Source organism: Anolis sagrei, chromosome 3, assembly GCF_037176765.1.
Source record: "Anolis sagrei isolate rAnoSag1 chromosome 3, rAnoSag1.mat, whole genome shotgun sequence".
NCBI classification, from domain to species: domain Eukaryota; kingdom Metazoa; phylum Chordata; class Lepidosauria; order Squamata; family Dactyloidae; genus Anolis; species Anolis sagrei.
Genome location: NC_090023.1, coordinates 11,418,632 through 11,427,411, shown reverse-complemented (window position 1 = coordinate 11,427,411; position 8,780 = coordinate 11,418,632). Strand labels below are relative to the sequence as shown.

The 8,780-nt window shown below is 43.9% G+C and overlaps 1 protein-coding gene across 12 annotated transcripts in view; it reads left to right on the top strand.

Moving 5' to 3' along the window:
* The first annotated feature begins 308 nt into the window (after positions 1-308).
* TENM4 (teneurin transmembrane protein 4) overlaps positions 309-8,780 on the top strand; it is an 892,306-nt gene continuing 883,834 nt past the window's right edge. For 7 of the 12 annotated variants that reach the window (XM_067466489.1, XM_067466488.1, XM_067466487.1 and 4 more), the window contains exon 1: positions 310-909. The gene's annotated coding sequence lies outside the window, so the exon portion shown is untranslated. Of the gene's footprint in view, positions 910-8,780 lie in introns of all 12 variants that reach the window. The other 5 variants (XM_067466483.1, XM_067466479.1, XM_067466482.1 and 2 more) reach the window with 1 other exon arrangement.

Below are 8,780 nucleotides of genomic sequence, written 5' to 3'. Positions count from 1 at the left end.
TCAGGAGAGAATGCTTCTGGAACATGGCCTTACAGCCCGAAAAACTTACAGCAACCCATTCCCCAATGAGGCAAAAACAAATCGTAGATTTTGCTTCCAAAACCAGAATTTGAGTGGGGTGCGTGAGAAGGGAAGGGGCTGTTTTGCAATCTCTCCAAAATCCTGGCCAAAGGGTGGGTTGGTTGGTCGGCCTCTCCCGCTCTCTCTCTCTCTCTCTCTGTGTCTCAATCTCTCCCAGGCCAACACCCCCGCTCCCGAACGTGGGAATGGTGCAGACCGGGGACGCGTGTCTGCGCGCGCGCGCGCTCGCCTGGGCTTTTTGCAGCGCCTGCCTCCCATTCATGTAACCTGCCTGGTTTGCTCGCTCTCCTTCTCTCTCCCTCTCTCTCTCTCTCTCCTTCTGCCTGGTTCCCTCGCTGCCTCTGGGTTGGTGTGTGTTTGTGTCTCGCCTCTCCCTCCGAGGGCTGGACGTATAAGAGAGCGAGGGAGAGGAGAAGGAGGAGAAGGAGAAGAGAGAGAGAGAGAGAAAAGGGAGGAATACAAGCAGCAGCGCCCACCAACCCACCAACCAACCAACCAGCCAGCCAGGCGCAAGCTTTCGGACTGCAGCTGGACCTTCCACCTCCATCCATAGATCCATCCTTGAATATATATATTATTTGGGCAAAGGCAAGGACTGGGAAGCTTTATCGTTTGATTTCGCCATGGGGGGCGAAGTCTATGGCTGATCTCGCTTGGGAACTGTTTCAACGTATAGATATTTGTATATATTCCCATTCAAACCCATCTCCTCCCAGTTTGGGCTTTTTTTTAACCCCTCCGAGGCAACAACCCGCAAGACACACTCCACCATCAAAGGCGACGGGTGGGGAAATATATTTAAAAAGAGGTCGACCTCTGCAGGGAAAGGTAAGCTTGGCTTTTCCTCCTCCTCTTCCTCCTTTCCTCCTCCTCCTCCTCTCCATCCCTTCTTCTTCCCAACCCAAAATCGACCCAGGCTTGTAAGAGATCTGCCCCACTCCCTCTCCACCTCCTGCTGGCTTTCTCCCACCCGCGGGGTTTTTTCTGCAGCGACAATCCCCTTCCCTGGGCAAAAATATATATGCGTGGAAGGAGAAAGAGAAGCACTGGGTCCCCCCTATGCATTGCATACATAGGGGATTAGGCAGAAAGGAGGGGGAGGCAGAAGGCGAGCCCAATCCATCCCTCTCCTCTTCCAGACGTCTGCAATAAGCTAGGATGCTTTCTCCTCACAGTCATTATTATTTGGGGCTTTGCTTTCGTGGAAGGAAGTGGGTGATGGGGAGGATTCTTTCTCCCATGTCAACAGGAAAAACTGCATCCAAGCCATGGTTTCTGGAGAGGAAATGGGTGACCCTTTTCTCTTTCCAGGATGTCCTGAGTCCTAAGTCTCTTCTCCCAAGAGATCTCTTGGGAGATTGTGATCAATGAGGTGGGATGTCCTGATAGATCAGGTATTGGCAAACTTTGGCCCTCCAGGTATTTTGGACTTCAACTCCTACAATTCCCAACAGCCGGTAGGCTGTTAGGAATTGTGGGAGTTGAAGTCCAAAATACCCAGAGGGCCAAAGTTTGCCAATACCTGATCTATAGGAATTGTGGTAGTTGAAGTCCAAAATACCCGGAGGGCCAAAGTTTGCCCAAGCCTGATCTATCAGGACACTGATAGGGTGTTAGGACTTGTGGGAGTTGAAGTCCAAAACACCTGGAGGGCCAAAGTTTGTCTGTGATAGATCGATAAGTTATCTGAGGACCTCTCCAGCTGCATACCAGGGTGGGGAAGGATGGTGTGTATCTGTTTTCCCTCTCATATCTTTCCTTCGCATCCTCCACCCTTCCTCCTCCTCCTTCCTTACCTTGACTTTTGGTCTTCCAGGGAGGTCTGTTTACATCTGGATCATAATGTGACTTTGGGCTGGAATGCTCCTGCTTCCCAGGGTGTGGGGTGTGTAGTAGTCCCATTGCTTTGTGGGGCCAACTTTTGAGGAAATGAACTATAGGATTGGGCCCTGTGGTACATTTTTTGGAATAGAGGGGCTGTTGTTTGTCAAAGTTCCCTCCTTACAAATGCTCACAAATGAAGAGACGGGAAGGCCAGCTCTATTTCCTAGGGATGCTGCTCTAGATGTCTCCTCGCCTCCTAATTTATTGTCAACTTGGCACTATAAAGACTCAACCTTTGTAGCAGGAGTGATGTTTTGAACCTCACATTTTTATACAAAGTGGGATTTGTCAGTTGATGTCCAAATAACATGTCTGATGCAGCTTCATTGATTCCCTGTTCTTTTTTTGTGGATGTTGGGTATAGATCGAATGTATAAGTTGGAGGAAATAATGGACCTGATTGTGAACTTAGGTTGTAGTTTTGTTTTAACAGAAAGATGGTACAGATTGCCTCAAGGACCATGTGATATCTTGCTCTCTCTGTTTTTCCATGTTGAGGAATGTTTGTCTTTTGAATCTGAAGGTCAGCGTGTAGCAAAACATTTGATTTGACCAGAGATGTTTGGTCTTAATGGTCCTCTTCTCTGGTGGCAAGCTGGACTCCTCCAAGTGGATGAGATGTTCATTCTGTCGAGTTATATATTTTCCTGGCCTACCAGGAAAAGAAAGTTTTTCTAAATGGTGACTTGTATAAAAGGAAGCAAACCTATCCCTTTGTTATTATGAGCACAAACTTCCATGATCATTTCCTGAGTCTAGTGATGACCTGGGGTAGAAGTTGACTTTCTCTTTTCTAATATAATGTTGTTTCCTGCTAGAAAGAGGGAACATCACTAATCCTTTCTACCGTATTGGACTGCTTGCTTTGGTCCATTAGCATCACTTGCTTTCAAGATGGTTGGACTTGACAAGCAGGCCATACAAAACTGAGATATCACCAGAGGTGCCCTCCATTCAGTGGACATTGTGCCCAGCCAGTCATATGTTCATCCTGGATCAGATGCCAAGTGATGCAAGGGTATATGCACAACACCGACTGCAACACACTTACCTTTGGATGTCGGAAACACACTGAACCAAGGTTGCAATTCCAATTTTAACAGACTGCATTTGTTCCTTGGGCATCATGGGGCAGGGAGGAGCTGGCTGATTTGTTGTGAAGTCAAGCAACTTGTCTGCATTCAATTTATTTCATTGACCTTTCCAGAGCCAGACACCTTTCCTGTGGTCTGTTTTTCTGTTTCACAGCCTGTAGCTACTTTGCAGGCTTGGAAGAAGAAGCCAGCATGCTCTGGGTAGTAATATTTTTCTGTGCATGCCAGGCAAGACTCAAAGTGGGGAGGGGAGAAAAATCCCCCTTCCCCCAAACCGTGCATTTGTGGCAGGGGCCGAGGGCTGGAAAGAGTAAGATTGGATGGGTTAGTCTTTGGAATCACACACGTATACAAGCACACTCTTTCTCTGCAAGGAGATCCCTTTGCATTCCTGCTTGGTTAAAAGCATTTCCCTTCATCTTTATAGGCGTCTTGATGGAAACCTACTACAAGTCCTGTGGATAATTTCTCCCTGATGCAGAGTGTTCGCGGGGCCATTAGGTTTTCTGCTTCTACGAAACCTTTCCTTTCAGGAGTAAGCTGTTTGGGCAAGCTAACCCTTCCCTGGATTATTTTTTCATTCAGCAAAAAGTGTAGGGCACTGAGAACGAGAGCTTTCACCACTTATCCCTTCGGCAAGGCATGGCTGTGTTGAATGGGACTAGCATTTTGCTGTATGTGTGTGTGTGAACGAGAGAGTGCGAGCATGCTGTAGTTGTGTGCATCTCTGTATTGCTTGAAACCAACGGGAACAGGTTTTGAGAACTGCAGAGGTTTCCTCCTCCTTAACCATCTTTCTGAAATCTTGCCTTCTTTGCAAATCCAGACCTGTTGTTTTGGGGGAGGGTCTACAGGCAAATTGGACAAGAGGAGAAAGCCCGCTCATTCTGGAAAACGTGCAACACTGAAGCCTCTGTCCTTTCTCTGCTGGAGGGGAATGGTGGCTGGTTTTCATTTACTGGAAGAGGTAGAAAGGTTGTGTGTATCAAAAGATAGCTGGGATTACTGTCTAGATTCAGAGAAGTTAGGAATGTGAGTGTGTGTGTGTTCAGACTAGAACAGGCTATCTTATTTCTTTTTTGTTTTGGTTTGGAGGCAACCAATACTTTCCCTCTTTCAAGGAACTAACTGGTACCCAAGGTTTCATTATTTCCACACATATGTACTCAAGAGTGCCTCATAAGAGACTCCATTTCTTCTCTAATTGGTGGAGTATCTCATTTTTTAAACATATTCTGATTTTTCTATTCTTTTCAGCCCAGCATTTGCTTATAATTTCCCTGTCCAGGAGCTCAACAATTAAGTGAATTGTGCCCCCTTCTTTTTTTTAACGAAGTGCGATGCTTAAAAAGATAATACGTGGCATCTACCTCCTCATTGTTATCCCACTGTTGTCTTTTTTCCCCTACCCATGAGAAGTCAACCCTAGTTGTGTTCCTCTTTCTGCTCCAGGTGGTTCATTTTCTGACAGAATCGCATTCTTACAACAGAGCAGAACTAAGGTCTTACGTAACTTGATGTTTCCAGCTCCAGTGTTGTGAGTAGTACTACAGTCAAGAAAACAAGGGAGGGTGTTTGGCAAGAGGAACAGCATATGACAGGAGCGCTTTCCTATTAAGGATTTCAAATCAATGTCGCTCTAAATCCTTAATCCCAAAAACGCTTGTGAAGGAATCAGTTTGATGTGATTGTTTGCCTTCTTGTATCTTTCTGTCTCGCATCTCATCAGACTCGCATATCTTTACTCAACCCCAACAGTATCACTAAAATCTTTAAAATCGTAATTCTTTTAACTACTGTGGGCACTGTCTTTGGAGTATGAACTAGATCTGCAGATAGGACATAGCCTAGTACAGCAGTTTTTAAGTTTCCCAGAATCCCTGACCATATGGTCAGGGATTCATTTCCCAGAATCCCTGACCATAGGCCAATATGGTGGCAGCTTCTGGAATTTTTTCCAATATATATAAAGGAACATTGTTTGAAAATCACTAGCTGAATAAATTAATTGGAAATTCCCTTTAGTGAAGTGGTTCCCAACCTGTGGACTGTGTCCCACTGGTGGGCTGTGAAACCTAAAATAAGGTCCACACTTCTAGATTATTAAATATGGTTTTCTGTGAATGAGAAGACAGCAACTAGTGGATGTCATATGTTATGTATCAGAAACTAGAGCTGATGTGGTTTATCCAATGCAATTTTCTGAATCAGCACCCCAGATAACCAAACCGAATCTAAAGTTGACCAAAAACCGATCCGTAAGCCTTTTGGTACTAATGTTGGGGAGTAGTCCCTGGTCAAAGTGGTCCCTGGTCAAGTTATATTTGTCATGTCAGAACAACCAGTCAACAGAACAAAGCAAACAAACAGAAAAATACACAACTTGTGAGTTTGGTAGCTGGTTAAATGTCCTTTGACCAGTATTTGGCCACTTGGAGTGCTTCCGGTGTTGCTGCAAGAAGGTCCTCCATTGTGCATGTGGCAGGGCTCAGGTTGCATTGCAGCAGGTGGTCAGTCCCTGGTCAAAAAAAAGGTTAGGAACCACTGCTTTAGTGAGAGAGTCTGTGTAGCTTGATGGTTCTTCCTCTTCTTAGAATGTATCCTTTGCATGTAGAAGGATACAGAATCAATCTCCAGAATGCCATATATAAGGATTATATGGCAGCTGATGGGAATTATTGCTGTCTGAAGCATTTTAGAGAGAGATGCTGCCAGTCAGAATAGACCATAATGGTGAACTCGTAGTTCGACTCAGTATAAGGCAGCCTAGAATCACAAATCTTCCACTTCTCCAGTCTGTTTTGAAGAAGGTCTATTGAGCCTTCAGAAGTTTCTCTGCCCTCTCTTTTGCCTTTATGATTCTTTTTCTTTCATTCTTAATACCATACATGCTTGCAGCAACATGTTTAATGACATCACCAAGCCCCACTCCCTGGGACATCAGCAAAGGTTGTTCCAAGGTCTCAGGTCTTAGCTGTGAAATCCCAGAGCGTGGAATGCTCCAGACTTGGATACTTTTGTTCCTCACTATAAGCTAAGTGTCTTATCCAGAATAATCGAAATTCAAAATACTCCAAAATCCAAAATGGTCTACATGGAAGACTGACATAGTGTGGCACCTTTCTGTGTGATGTTCATTGTACACAACCTTTTACAAAATTAACTACGTATAATGTGTATAGGAAGCACCATAGAATCATAGAATCAGAGTTGAAAAAGACCTCATTGGCCATTCAGTCCAACCCCATTCTGCCAAGAAGCAGGAAAATCGCATTCAAAGCACCCCTGACAGATGGCAATCCAGCCTGTGTTTAAAAGCCTCCAAAGAAGGAGCCTCCACCACACTCTGGGGCAGAGAGTTCCACTGCTGAACAGCTCTCACAGTCAGGAAGTTCTTCCTAATGTTCAGATGGAACCTCCTTTCTTGTAGTTTGAATTTCATTTTAGACTTAGGTCCCATATCCAAAATATCCCATCATCATCATCATCATTTAATAACTTATTAATCGCCCACCATCCGATAATGCTCTAGGCGATATTACAGCTAAATTATATATGTATGTATATTCCAAAATCCAAACAAATCCAAAACACTTCTTGTCCCAATCATTTTGGATAAGGGAGACGCAACTTATAGTTGGAATCCTGTTTATCCCTGTTGTTGAATGATCTATCAGTCTAATTAAGTCAATAGTTCTACTCTAATTGATGCCAATAATAGAGGATTTTGACCATATATATCTATATGGTAGGATCAGCTCTGGTTAGTATTTGGATGGGAGCACTAGGCTCAGAGGAAGCCTGGTACTCCCATCTTTATCAGACGAAGGAAATGAATAAGAAAACCTTATGAAATGTATAGCATTGCTATAAGTCAACTAGAATCTTGAAGCCATGTACACATACACAAACCTGGAACTCCAACAGCTGTTCAGTCTAGCTTTCACAGGCAGACTCCAGTACCACATTTCTATCCATATAGACCCACTGTATCAATGCTCTGAGTATCATAAGGTATCCTGTGGTTTGATGCCTCCTAATGTGTAGACATGTAGACCACTCTTCACTGGGGACTGTTGTTTTACCTATTGGCTCAGGTCCAAATTGCATGACCACCATATTCTCCTGTATGAGGCTGCCATGTTTCTATCAGTCCTTCCTGCCCACACAGGTACATCTGGTGGGAATACAGGAGAGGGCCTTCTCAGTGGCTTCTCCCAGGCTTAGAACTGTGTTCTTACATAGGTTAGGTTGGTGCCTTCCCTGCTATCTTTTTGTAGATCAATACCTTGAAGGGAAGCTATTGCTCTTTCTTAAAGTGATACGTTGTTTATATTTTGAATAGTTATGCTTGCCGTTGATATAGTAAAGTCAACTCTCTACATTTGTGGATTTAACTTTTGTGGATCTGATTATTTGTGGATTGATTGGTGCAGAGTTTCTCAAACTGTGCTCTTCCAGGTGTTTTGGACTTCAGCTCCCACCATTCTTAACCGCTGGTAAGATGGCTGGGATTTCTGGAAACTGAAGTCCGGATGAGCAGAATTGTGAAACATTGAATTAGTATGTCCTCTCTAGGAATCTCTACACCCTCCAACATGCTTCTGCGGTCAATTCCGTCAGGCGACCTTATTCTCTCAGATTTAAAGAAATGTTGTTGTTGTTTTTTTTTTTAATTGTAGTTTTTCTACTAATCTCTGCAGAAGTGGAGACAGGTTAGTGATAGATGGAACAGACTGATGCTCCAGGGCAAAAAAAAAAAGGTGGTTAGAAATGGATTAAGAAAAACCATCCTGAATGAGACCAATGTATGGTACTTTCATTGCAATCTGATACAAGTTTACTGCAATCCTTCCATTCTCCAAAATCCCGACATTTGTAGTTTGGTGCTTCAAATTCTCTGTTTAGGCAGCTATACTTCAAGGCAATAAATTAGACTTCTGTAGCTGAGAATACTAAGGAACTCATCAGACTGCAAATCCCATCAGACTGCAAACCCCAGTGGAGCCATGGCAGTTAAAGTGCTATCAGATTGCTATAATTGTACAGTGTGGCTCCACTCCAACAGTCTTATCTAGTTGAATATCCTCTTTCCAATAATGCTTTTGAGATGTTTGCAAGCAGGATGGATTCCCATCAGTCAAAAGGTTTCTCCCATTTCCAGATGCAAAGTCGGCCATACACGTGGGGGGTTTGTTTTTTGCAGATTAGATTATTCGTGGATTTGATTAATATGGTCTCTCTAAGAACCTCAAGGTCCTCCAGCACTGGGAAACGTAAAGATTCGTGGAGATAACACTTCTGTAGGCATTTGTATGTCTCTCAGGTAATAGAATCATAGAATCCATGAGTTGGAAGAGACTTCATGGGCCATCCAGCCCAACCCCCTACCAAGAAGCGGGAAATTCCCATTCAAAGCACCCCCAATGGATGACCATCTAATCGCATTCAAAGTACCCCCAACAGATGGCCATCTAATAAAATAGCATTTTTAACATTCATGCTTTTTTTTCATTTTTGCAAGAGTTCTGGACCCCAAACCCAATGAAAGTAGAGGTAGACTAGCTTAGAATGTTTTCATGAGCAGGATGAACCTAAATGGTAAATTATCTCTCACTTTCCAGAGCCATATCAATGCATGCGTGGTGGCAGCTATACTAAGCCCTTTGGAACTTTGTTTCTGTTTTAACTCTCACCTCAATGGGCACTCCGGGGATTCTC